Source organism: Amblyomma mixtum, chromosome 1 (genome assembly GCF_055824585.1).
Source record: "Amblyomma mixtum isolate Tamu chromosome 1, ASM5582458v1, whole genome shotgun sequence".
NCBI lineage: Eukaryota > Metazoa > Arthropoda > Arachnida > Ixodida > Ixodidae > Amblyomma > Amblyomma mixtum.
Genome location: NC_143012.1, coordinates 22,114,153 through 22,127,328, shown reverse-complemented (window position 1 = coordinate 22,127,328; position 13,176 = coordinate 22,114,153). Strand labels below are relative to the sequence as shown.

Below are 13,176 nucleotides of genomic sequence, written 5' to 3'. Positions count from 1 at the left end.
GACGAGAGAGGAAATGGCCCGAGAAGGTCCATGCCGACTTTGTCGAATGGTATTTGTGGCGGCTCGATGCACTGAAGCAGTCCAGGAGGCTTGAGCGCGGGTTTTTTCCGCCGCTGGCATTGCCGGCATGTCCGGACATAATGCCTGACACTTGAAGTTAGGTTGGGCCAGTAATAGTTCTGCCGGATTCGGGATAAGGTGCGGGTAACTCCAAGGTGGCCGGAAGTCGGTTCATCATGGCAGGCAAGGAGGACTTCATCCCGCAGATCAGACGGTATGACGAGCAGGTAAGTTGTCGGACTTGAAGTAGAGTTCTTTTTATAAAGCACCCCTCTCCGCAGGCAGAACGACGATAGTCCACGAGCTAGGTTGCGTGGTATTTTAGGGCACCCACCTTCGAGATGTTCGATGAGCAGACGGAGCTCGGCGTCGGCACGCTGTCTGGAAACGAGCTCAGATGTGCTGACCGCTCCAAGGAAGCTATCATCGTCGGTGGTGTCTTGCGGAGGAGGTTCGACGGGAGCGCGTGACAAGGTATCAGCGTCGGTGTGTTTCCGGCCTGACTTGTAGGTGACGGTGAAATCGAATTCCTGCAGGCGTAATGCCCAACGTGCTAGGCGGCCGCAAGGGTCCTTTAAATTTTTCAGCCAGCACAGGGAGTGGTGGTCGGTGACGATACGAAACGGTCTGCCATAGAGGTATGGGCGGAACTTGGCGGCGGCCCAGACTACCGCTAAACATTCTTTTTCCGTGGTAGAGTAGTTCAACTCAGCACGCGACAGTGCGCGGCTGGCGTAGGCAATTACTTTGTCGACACCGTTTTGCCGCTGAACTAGAACGGCGCCAAGACCGACGTTGCTCGCATCCGTGTGCACCTCCGTATTGGCATCTTCGTCGAAATGTGCCAGGATGGGCGGTGATTGGAGTAGGCGTCGTAACTCGTCGAAGGCACTCTGTTGTTCGTTGCCCCAGGAAAATGACGTGTCATCACGGGGTAGGAGCGTCAGAGGGCTGGCGAGCTGGGCGAAGTTTCTAATGAAGCGGCGATAATAGGAGCACAGGCCCAGAAAACGTCGGACTGCTTTTTTGTGGGAGGGGACCGGAAAGGCAGCAACGGCAGCAAGCTTCTCTGGGTCAGCGCGGATTCCGTCAGCACTAATGACGTGCCCGAGGAACTTCAATTCGGTGAACCCAAAGTGGCATTTTTCTGGTTTGAGGGAGAGGTTGGCGGATCGAACGGCTTTGAGGACAGTCCTGAGGCGGTGCAGATGTTCCGTGAACGTTGCGGAAAAAATGATGACATCGTCAAGATAAACAAGACAGGTCTGCCACTTCAAACCGGTGAGAACGGTGTCCATCATTCTTTGGAACGTGGCAGGAGCACAGCAGAGCCCGAATGGGAGGACGCGAAATTCATACAGCCCGTCTGGTGTAATGAAGGCGGTTTTCTCACGGTCCCTCTCATCAACTTCTATCTGCCAATAACCACTTCTGAGGTCGACCGAAGAGAAGTACTTGGCTTGACGAAGTCGGTCGAGGGAGTCGTCGATACGCGGGAGCGGGTACACGTCTTTCTTGGTCACACTGTTCAGCTTCCTGTAGTCGACGCAGAACCGTAGTGTCCCGTCTTTCTTTTTCACGAGGACGACAGGAGACGACCACGGACTGCTTGACGGTTGGATGACGCCGTCTGTGAGCATCTCTTCGACCTGTGTTTGAATAGCATCTCGCTCACGAGGGGACACACGATAGGGCTGCTGATGGATTGGTCGGGCTCCGTCATGCGTGATAATGCGGTGTTTAACTATCGACGTTTGGCGCACTTTGGACGACGACGTGAAACACGCACCAAACTCCCGCAAGAGGTCCTGGAGTTGCCTCTTTTCAGTGGGTGGAAGGCCAGGATTTATGTCTACGCTGGTGACCGCTTCGGCGTCAGCTCCAGGTGTGTCCTCCGCACAAGCAAAGCATTCGGCCACTTCCTGAACATGGTCGACGTAAGCGATGGCTGTGCCACGGAACAGATGTCGATGTTCGTTGCAGAAGTTGGTGACAAGGACCTCTGTACAAACGTCATGAAAGGATCCAAGGCCCCGTGCCACCGCAACCCCCTTAGTGAGTACGAGGGAGACATTAGGCTCGACAACCCGGAGTCCCCTATGTGGCTCGTCGCAGGTAACTCTCGTGAGAATGCTGGCACGTGGTGGCACCGTAACGTTATCGTCGGCGACTCGCAGGGCGGACCGAGAACCCTGGTGCGCAGGCTCTTCTGTGGCCATTGTGGTAGAAAACGTCACCAAGCGGTTCGGGAGGTCTATGATCGCACCGTGCTCGCGAAGAAAGTCGATGCCAAGGATGACATCGCGAGAACATTCGCGGAGCACGAGAAAAGTGGCAACGAATGTGCAGCCTCGAACCGTAACCCGGGCCGCACACATGCCGAGTGGTGCGACAAGATGTCCGCCTGCCGTGCGTATGTCGGGACCGTCCCAGGGTGTCGTCACTTTTTTCAGGGCCGTCGCAAGCCGTCCGCTAAGGATAGAGTAATCTGCGCCCGTATCAACCAACGCGCTGACCTCCTTTGTGTCGACGAGAACAGGGATATCCAAAGAGACCCTGCCTTCAGCACGGCCCGTCGATGGCTGTTGTGGAGGATTCAGTCGGTGCGGCGGCGGAACCTGGTCGGCGACTGGGGTTGCGCTGTCGGAGCGATTCAAGCGGCGCGTTGGGGAAAACTCTTCGGCGATGCGGCGTTCGGCGTCGGGGCGATTGGGTCGGTGCGGCGGCAGAAGCGGGTCGGCGATTGGGGTTGCGGCATCACGGCGATACGAAAGGCGCGTCGGGGAAAACTGTGCAGCGATGCGGCGTGCGACGTCGGGGCGATTCAGTTGCTGCGGCGGTGGAAGCTTTGCGTCGGAACGGCGTTCGGCGGCCTCGCCTCCAAAGGCCGCCGGAGCTAGTTTTCCCGACGAGGGCTCGAGGAACCACGTTGTCCCGAGGCGAAACGGGACCCAGAGGGCGAAGACCGGCGTGGAGAGGGCGATCGCGACTCGCGGCGCGGAGGAGATGGTGAACTACGCTGGCGGGTGACATACTCGGCGATGTCTTGAGGGCGCTCTCCAGGGCGTGGACGGGGGCTGTCGATAGGAAAACCGCGTAGTCCCATTTCGCGATAGGGGCACCGCCGGTAGAGATGGCCGGCCTCACCACAGTGGTAGCAGAGCGGGCGTTGATCCGGAGTGCGCCAGAGGTCAGTCTTCCGCGGTGCCTGGCGCCTATCCGCCCAGTAAGGAGTCGGCTGGGCAGAGTGCACCGCGACCAATGGTGCGGTGTAAGGCGAAGGCCCAGGCGATGGGGCCGCGCGGCGCACGACGTCCGCGTACGTGACTGGCTGGACAGGAGTCGGGTACGGCGCGGGATCGTATGGGGTCGGTTGCGGCGCCGGCACAGCTGCGGCGTCTTGTGCCCTGAGCGCCTGTCGGACTTCCTCGCGGATGACGCTGGTGACGGAATCGACGCGAGGGGCAAAGGTGGCTTGAAGGTGCTGCAGCTCCTCGCGGACCACGGAACGAATGAGTTCGCGAAGGGAGTCCGGATTCGTCCTGGGATCATGGTCGAACCGGTCCAACGTTGATAGAGTCGACGTTTGGCGCAGTTCCCGGTCGTACTGATGGGATCTTTGCCGCAGCAATTTCTCCATGTGCACGGCGTCGGCCAGGAACTCCGCGACGGTGTTGGGCGTGTTCCGCACGAGGCCGGAAAAGAGCTGGTCTTTTACGCCGCGCATCAGGTGCCGCAGCTTTTTTTCTTCAGGCATGGCCGGATCGGCGCGATCGCAAAGACGCTTCACATCCTCGACGTACATGGCAACACCCTCATTGGGAAGCTGAATTCGAGAGGACAGTGCACGCTCTGCGCTCTCCCGGCGGTCGCTGTTGGCGTACGTACTCAGGAGCTGACGTCGAAAGTCCGGCCACGTAGAGAAAGTAGTCTCATGGTTTTCGAACCACGTTCGTGCAGAGTCTTCAAGGCTGAAGTAAACGTTACGCAGCTTTGTAGCGTCGTCCCAGCAGTTAAAGGTCGCGACCCGTTCGTATTGAGCCAACCAGTCTTCGGCATCTTCAAACAGGTCGCCGTGAAAGGGCTTAGGCGTGCGTGGAGTCTGAAGGGTGAGATAGGTGGGGCTGGCTGCAGGGACAGTCGTAGGCAGGGCGGGCAGTGGCGTCGCCATGAGTGGAGCGGTAGTTGAAGGCGCGTTGACAATAGGAAGGGCCTCGGGGGACAGGCCGCGGATCCTCCGGCTGGCACGATGGACAGGGGTGGTCACAAGAGGCGGACGCGTCGAGTCGTCCTCAGGAGTAGGGAGCATACCCAGCACCTCCACCAGTGTCACGACCAGAGGAGCCGTGAAGGTAGACGTCGGGAAGAACCCAAGACCGGGAGCCTTCTTTTAATTACGGAGCCAGCTTCCACGACACAGAACAGAACAGCGCGCCACAAGAGCCCACCGCCGCTTCGTCGTCGTCTTCGACTCAGCGCGGAGGCCGCGCGGCGCGTTGGGCGCGTGGCAATACACGTCCTTCCCTCTAACACGGTCGTCTTTATACAGTGCTGGTATATATTTCGGTTGCCATTACAAAATGTTGTGAACCAGCAATTACAGTGAGTAAATTCGAAAAAGTGACCGTGTTCTTGGTATATAAGAGTTTTTGTTTAAGGTTGCAAATGTTTTTTCTTACATAGCAATAAGAACAGACAATCGAACAGAAAAAAAAATGTGCAGTGTCAGTGCCGTTCGTGCTTCATTTCATAGAAGTAGTAAAGTCTTTCGCATATTACGTGCAGTACTGTTCCGAATTTGGTACATAAGGCGCTCAGTGCTATCGTTTTGCGGCGACATACAGGTAAGGACATAATTCTCTTTTCGCAAGTTGTCCTCACTGGCGTTATTCAGGCGTGTCTTTCTATTCTGAGAGAAAGAAAAAACACTGATAAAATTTGGGAGAAATCTCACTATCTAACCATCTGCGAATGAAGATCCCTCTTTTGGCCTATTTTACTAATTCCCTGATCACAGCAATGATATAGTAGTCTCTGTACTAGAGGGTTTAGGTGGAAACCGAGTTCCCTAATCTTTATCAACGGGTCCGAACATAAAAATCTCAGCAGGATCACTCCAGCAACAAAGACTGAACTTCAAATAATTCCTTGAAATAATGAGCAGCCTTCTAAGTAAAGAACGTTTTGCAAAACCTCTGTTAATCTGTACCCATCTGGAGGCTTTTCAGCAATTCCACCTGACCCTCAAGATGTATTTGATGTCAGTAAAGGGTTTCATACTTTGATTGCATAGGGCTTAATGAGCACAGCACTCTTCACCTGAGCTCACTTCCACTGAGACGTCATTAGTTTCTCCTCATCGCGTTTATAGGGAGGATAACTTGTTAAACATAAAATGATGAAAAGAAAATCCAGGATTTCACACCTCTCTTTAGCTCCTTTTGGGCTCCAGTTACAGTAGTTGCTATGCAACGTCTTGGTCTCGGTTTTAAAATGATTGCCCAGGAAGCTCTTTCGCTGTCGCTAACGACAAGAAGGAACATAACCAAAATTCGCTCGCGGCGTTTGTTTTGATGATGTTTCTAAGTTTTCGGAGCAAAACAAATCGACAAAATTAATTTGCTGGCGCCGACAAGAGAACATAAACCGGAGGTGTTTACAGGGCCTTTTGTTGTAAACCCGCCGCGCTGGCTCAGTGGTTAGAGCGCTGAGGTGGAACTCCCAGGTTCATACCTTGCCGCAGCGGACGCGTTTTGGTAGAGGCGAAAGGCAAAGGCGCCCATGTGCTGTGCGACATAGTGCGCGTTAAAGATCCCCGCGATACGGCGCGATTCAGGTGTCCACCGAGATATGTGAGCCAGCTACTGCGTCATTTCCTGCCCTCAGAAACCAGTTTAATTTTTACGTGAAGCCGCTGAGAATCATGAAAGGAACGGGAAAGCACATAATTTGCTCCCTAGGTCAGTGGACACCTAGCCCTTGGCCAGCGCAGCCTTGCCCAACTTCCACCTCTGGGAGTGTCGCGCCAGCGCCTTCTCCATTTTTACGAAAGCTACATTGCTCTTTTCGCGATAGAACCCGCTTGGGCGCTTCGGCTTGTTTTATCGTCGAGATGTCACGCCCAAGCAGGTTCCATCGCCAAAATAGAAATGTAGCTTGCATAGAAAAAAAAGAAGTGCTGGCGAGACACTCCCAGAGATGCAAGGCTTGCGGATGGTAGATTTAATTTTCCCTCTTCCCTTGCGCTTGCTGTAATATTATCTTCCGAAGCACTTTTGTCGCAATGCATCCTGCGCATTTTAAGATGCATCTAGTGATGGGCCTCCATCATGGCCCACTTTCTTCCTTTCTCTCTTTCCTGCCCTAGTCAAGAGTAGCGGCCGCGATGACTATCTGTAAGGCCGACCTCCCTTCCCCCCTCTAAATATGAACCGCCTTTCTCTCTAGTGAGGTAGCAAGGAGACGTTCGGGGCTCCTCATATATTGTGAGATACGAACGGTGTTTCTATATGGCATGGCCCACTCTTTCAATTAAAACTGAAGTTCACAAAATGCTGCCAACGTCTCCAATACACTCAAAAAGTGCTTGAGCGTTAGCACGCTTAGCTCTTTGCTGAAGCTTCGTAACACGGCGATGGAGAAATTCTTCAACCGTGAAGCTAGAACTACTTCTGAGACCCTTGATGCCCATCCTCGTAGAGTGACTGAATGAGACGTGACCTACGGTCTGCCCTCTAATTACTTATCGATTTTACACGGTGGTTATAAATGATTCCGATGTTCCGGCGGTTCACTGCCTCTCCTCTCTCCTGGTCATTTCATCCCGCTTAGCCTCTTCTACCCCGTCATTAAGCTGATTTCCCTCCTTCAGGTCTCCCCTTTTGGATGCTAAAGGTGCATTAAAGGCATTGCCAGCGCCACCGTCATGCTTGAGAACTTTGTCACAACGAAGTAGCTTACGCAAACAAACGCCTTTTGAAACATTGACGGCAGTCAACTGTATCCTAACCTCGCCTCTCCACCTGACTCTGTCACCACCGGCTATGCTTGACTTGCGTTGATCACCTCTACACAAATCACGTTGCCTTCAATTTTCAAGCTGTTCAAGATGGTTCAAGGAATCAACTTTGGGATCACTGCGGCGATCCGCATTGGAGCATTGTGAAAGCAAAACGTCCGCATACTATATCGACGCCCGTGGCTGTTCGCATGTCCATGTATTATATCGATGTCCATGGCTATTTTAGCGCCTAAGTGTATTTTTCGGATTTTGCGCGTGTAATTATTTACACCTCATGAACCAAATTTCTCATACGGACACATTTTATCACACACTATCTGTCACAATCACACCTGCACACATTTTCTTCAGAAAACGACATAATCGTGCGGACAAATTGGCGGACACTTTTTGATGACGCGACAGAGCAATATAATCCTCTCGCAGTAAAAAAGCTAAGAGATCAGAGATGCTGTTTTGTCCGTATCTTTCGAGCGTCCCCGTATGAAACCTATCCGGTTTACGTATTTCGAAATAGTCCTAAAATTCAAGCATCAAGTCAGCAAGTCAGCCCAAATAAAGAGCTTCGTTTGCAAGTCTTGCTGCTGTCTCCCTGACCGCTGGACTGCCCAGATATTACAACCTATTATCAAGACAGTCATCGCCTTTACCCTCGCCCATGTAAAGGCCTGAAGAAGGCGGATGAGCGGCTCCTTCTCCGCCCTCTCACCAATACATTTCTGTGCCCAGCAGCACTAAAACATATGGACCCCTCCTTTAACGGCAGCTGCCCACACTGTAGTGCGGTGTCTTCTGACACCTATCATATAGTGTGGGACTGCCCCTCCAACCCGGCCATTCCCCCCATCCCCAACCCAACCCGGGAGCACTGGGAGGCGACCCTGCTCGGCTGCCACAACTTACACGCCCAACAAGTCTTAGTCGGGCGCGCCCGGGCGGCGGCTACCGCCACTGGGGTCCCATACTAGGGACCTCCACTTAGTGCTTGTAAGGATCGGTCCCTTACGGGCTGATCCAAGCATACCTCCTGTCCCTTTTTAATAAATGTTTTCACCACCACCACCACCATTACAACGCCACAACATAGTCATGTTTCTTCAGACAACAAACAGTTGTTAGAAGCGCTTCGTCCTGTGCCCAAATGAAAATTGGAGGCCGGTAAGATGGTGAAACTTTATGGCCTAAGAAAAAAGGGCGATAAGAAAAGATCGGGAAATAAAAGTGTTAAAATATCAATTTCAGGTGAAATTTAAGGAGCCCTCCGTGTACAAGCCACAGTATATAAGTGCCGAAGCTACCCTTGCAGTCCAGGCAAGGTTTTGATTTACAGAAGCCGCATTTGAAATAGCCAGAATATGTAGCATAATTAAGAAAAGGGAAGTGTGTATTCATACTGGTGAACAGCGCAAAAAAGGCAGGACAACAACAAGACAAGCGCTGTTTCAACAATGGTTTTTCAGACCTCGGGCAAAAATACCAGCAAACATGTCCACGTTCATTAAATAAAGCCAAATCCAAAAACTGAAGCTGATTGCCGCTTGGAACCTCAGTTGTAAACTTGAGGCCGTGTCCGTATTCATTGAAGACCTTCAAGACATCAGCGAGCTTTCTTGGCAAACTGCCTTCATGAGCAATAACCAGGAAGTCACCTACGTACCTAAAGATACGAGTGACCATGCCTTCTGACGCTTTGCTAATATCAGAGTCAACATTGCCAAGAAAGATATTGGCCAAGACTGGAGCAACCCTTGATCCTATGCAAACACCTGCCGCTTGCACGAATGCCTTCCCTTGCCAATCAATCACAGTCGCGGACAGGTAAAACGACAGAATTTCTAAGAAGCTCTCAACAGACACTCCGCATTTGTCAATAAAGGCGCGCTCTTCATTATCCTCGCAAATGCACTTTTTCACAGCGATCATCAATTCACAATGTGGCAAGGAATAATATAGATCAACCACGTCAATACTGAACATCATGCAAGTCCCTGGATTTTTCACATTAAGATAGTCCACAAGCGCTTGAGAGTTCAGCACTAAGAATGGGTCGTGCACGCTCAGGGACGTCAGGTGTTCTTTGAGGTATCCCGACACAGCGCTTGTCTTGTTGTTGTCCCGCCTTTTTTGCGCTGTTCACCAGTATGAATGCATACCAACTCGCCCAGATCTCAGCCTTACTAAATAGGAAGTGTGTATGCCTGATAACCTGAGTAAGAAATGAAAAAAATGCAGTTTCTCATGGTTACCAACTCCAGTATCCCATTAGTGTAGCGGTATTGCTGCACAGATCAAGAATCGCGTTTACGGAGGACCTGATTTGACAAGCGGGGGTGCAAAAGCGCCTGTATACAGAAGACAGCGATCATAACAAAAAAAAAAAGAAACTACAGTGGAACATGAATCACGGCAAAGCCGTTTACTACTAGACCTATCTTGGTACTTAATTGGATAGAGACATGCCGTTATATAGATTCATATCGATTTTTGGCCTTGTCAGTTGTCCATCTTTAAACTTTAAAAACCACAAAAAAGGCCAAGATGACGAAGAAACATACAGACGATAAGTGTTGTTTTTAAAGTAGTGTCGTTAATGGTCAGTTCCGCGAAAAACCCGGTGGCGCCGATTGTTGCTTTGCGCGACAATTTTGGATTGGTCGAAAAGGTGGCTACGTCGCACATGAAGAGGTGGATTAGAAAACGGAATGAAACATTAAAACACTGGTGATTGGAAAGTTGTCACATAACTGAAAAATAATCAGAACATGTAAATACATAAGTAAATGAATTGCGCTGAAAGAAAATTCGGGTAATTAGTCGGAAAATCGAAACCCTGAGCCTTAGTTTGTGATTCTGGCACGCTGCCTACAGGGCACGCAGGAACATCCCTACAGCTTAGTTAAAGTGGGACTTTATATGTATGTTGTGTGGTCTTCCACATCATATGAGTGCACTGTCCGTGTCTGCGTGGGCAACAGGAGCCGCTGCTGGGGCCCATTAACGCCCTTGAGGGCAGTGGTGAGCGCTAACAATATACGGATAGGGACGAGCATGCCATGCAAATGCGGTCTCAATATGCCAGTAAGCAAAGATTGAGGTTTGTTCCGCCGTCTACTTGAATACTGGAGGCGGAGGAAAAGGTACTTCGAGATAGCGTCCCTGTCCAAGCTTCGTACTTGTATATTGACTTTAATCTCGCGCAAGCCGCGTTTCTACCTACAGTTGTCTACCGTATATGTGTCAGAGATCAAATTTGGCGCCCTGTTTGTCCTCTAACTTATATCATGCGCCATCGCTTCTTTCTAAAGAATAATTATTTTCAAAGCAACGCTAGTCCGCCTGCCCCGAGGCAACGGCGTAATGAATTCGGAACCTCGTGGTGGCAGAACCGTGGCTGCACTGAACGCTGTTTACCAGAACGGAAGAGCATTCACCGGAACAGCCGCTGCCGTCAACTCTCGTTGGCGTCGTTAATAACGTCCGCCAGAATGACCAACCCACCGAGGCGGATGGTAGATACAAGTAGCTTAGACTTCAGTTCCGTATATTTGATTTGCTTCCGTTTTACTCCCAGTTACGCGGATGCCAATATATATGTGAACTGTAGCATTTCATTTACATTAGCTAGAAACGGAAGGCAGGAATATTACAGACGACACCGTCCATCGAAGCGAGAACCAAACCTGGCAAGCAACAAATAAATTTGATTTGATTTTATTCGGGTTTAACGTCCTAAAGCAAATCAGGCTATGAGGAACGCCGAAATGAAGGGCTCCGGAAATTTCAACGGCGACGCATGCGAGGACCGCACGTAACGGTGGGAAATACTACTCTCGCTGTCAAAGTTTTTTCATGGGGACTACAGGAAAAGGGTCTACATAGGGCGACTTACAGTGTTTGTGCTTGAATAAAAACGTTACTTAAACTACTCACTTAAAAAAAATACGTGAAAAACGCGTGGAGCTTTCAGCATCAATTAGCTCACATATGTAAGAAAAATGAGCCCTTCGGATGAGAAGTTTCACGAAGGTTCACGCAAAGCTGAGGTAATGCTATAAATTCATCGCAGGCAAAAAGCAAAGAAATGAGTCAAGAGCCTGATTAGACAAAATGCAAATTCATCGAAAATCGTCGAATATGTTTCAAACGCGCTTAAAAAGCCGAAAGTATGTTCTCTAAACGATATGCAGACCCGAGGTCACCACTTTTATTAAATTTTGAACGGGCTTTTTGTGCGTGCATTTTCTAGTCTCCATTACCTTGCACCCTCAGTTTGGTCCGCTAATTCTTGCTTTAACATCAGATTGCAAGATTCGCCTAAAGACCGCGGCGGTAGCAGTGTCCAGACAGCTGGTGAAGTTGGGCGACAAGATAAGATGAGATATGTGATTTTTTTTTTAAGAAAGGAAAGCGCAGTACCTGTCTCTTTCCTCAGTGGACACTTCAACCGCGCCATGAGCGAAGCTATGAAAGACGCAGCCGTGAAAAACGCAGAACGTCACGATTGTTGACCGATTCTACAGAAAACAATAACAAGCGGCGGAAGGAGCGATCATGAAAGAAAGATGGAAACATGGTCGCTCCTTCTCTGGCTCTCTCGTGTGCAAGCTAACATTAGGGCAAAGAAGCAGTGAGCTCACTCAAGACACAGACCGCGTTTTTTTCATCATAATTTTTTCTCGCACTTCATGGAGGGACAGAAGGAGCTGCCATGCTTACATCTTTCTTTCATGAACACGCCTTCCGCCCTTTGACTTTGTTGATCAAGAATCATGATGCACCGCGTCTTCCACGGCTGCCGCAGCCTCACTGATGGAGCCCCTTTGGGTTTCCCCTGGGTAATCTCGCGGACGGCACGGCGTTTCCGAAATAAAGCCGTGGCACGGAGCTCATAATAGACGCAGCAAATCTTAGTCTGTTTTGTTGGATAAAAAAGACTCCATGCACTCGGTACCTGCCCTTGACATTTTCACTGGAGGCACACTGAGCATCTGCACATTTATGTGGCCACCTTCTACTAAGCTTCATGTCGGAACGTTTTCATGTTGCGGACCACAGGTACACGGAATACTGGTTAGGCGGAAGCGTTCGCATCGCAGGCTGTTCGGGGTCCGATGCTTCTACTCGATATTTTTCGCAACTCCACTAAATTATGAAGCTGTCAGCCATGTTCTGTAGATAATGCGCATTTCTAGAACTACCCATTTCTGGAACTGCCCTTTGCAGATCACTAGAGGCGACTTTCACGTCTATAGACTACGTGCATTCGTTGCCGCTGTGTGCCGGCATACAAACGCGAACTACTACAGGTCATTATGGTTTATATAAATAGGGCAGGCCAGAAAACCTGTTTCGGGAGAGACAGAGAGACCTGACTCACCTTCGGAAGAAAAGAAACTGCGTGGATTCCACGATCCCCTCAGACTTCGGGTAATCCTCTCCACGCTGAAGACGAGTTTGATCTCCGCTTCAACGAACACAAGGCTTTGCCGCCCCTGGCAGTCGCAGTTCCAGTTAGCGATCAGAACATGGCACAGCAGTGTCAGCCAATGTATCACACACGCACACCCGAAGACATAGAACACTGGAACGGGCCACCGAAGATTGTCTCACTTTCACTGATGACCCGATAACTACAGCAGTCAGAGAAGCTTTTGTAGTAGTGGTTGGTTATCCCGGCTTCGTTACCAGGAAGGGATGCTGGGGCTAATGCAAAGAGGCAACCTCTGCTTGATAGTGTCCAGAGGTATCCACCTGTAATACAAAATAAAAAAAAACCTTGAGCGACAACTTTTTTCTTCGTTACAATCACTGGTCTGTGATCACATCAGTAGTGAAGCACACAATTATAACCAGGTTATATGGCACAAAAGTCATTAGTTTTAAAACTGTCGCGCCCCCATGTGACTGTCGAACAAACTAGTTATGTCTCCTTGAATACTGTAAGGCGCTGCTGATAATTAACAAAGAATGTAGAGGGCCAGTCGAACAGACATGCACTGGTACAAATGCGCACTCAGTGTGACAGTTCTTGATCTTTTAGGATACAGTGCGTAAGTCTCAAAAAGTGCCAGTTCAATAAAATGAATCAAACTTCC

At 50.3% G+C, this 13,176-nt stretch overlaps 1 long non-coding RNA gene across 1 annotated transcript in view; it reads right to left on the bottom strand.

The window, feature by feature from the left end:
- Positions 1 to 12,749, bottom strand: part of LOC149365699 (uncharacterized) — a 73,749-nt gene extending 61,000 nt beyond the window's left edge. The window contains exon 1 of the long non-coding RNA XR_016282727.1: positions 12,459 to 12,749. This is a non-coding gene — a long non-coding RNA (uncharacterized LOC149365699). The remainder of the gene's footprint in view (positions 1 to 12,458) is intronic.
- Positions 12,750 to 13,176: the final 427 nt, after the last annotated feature.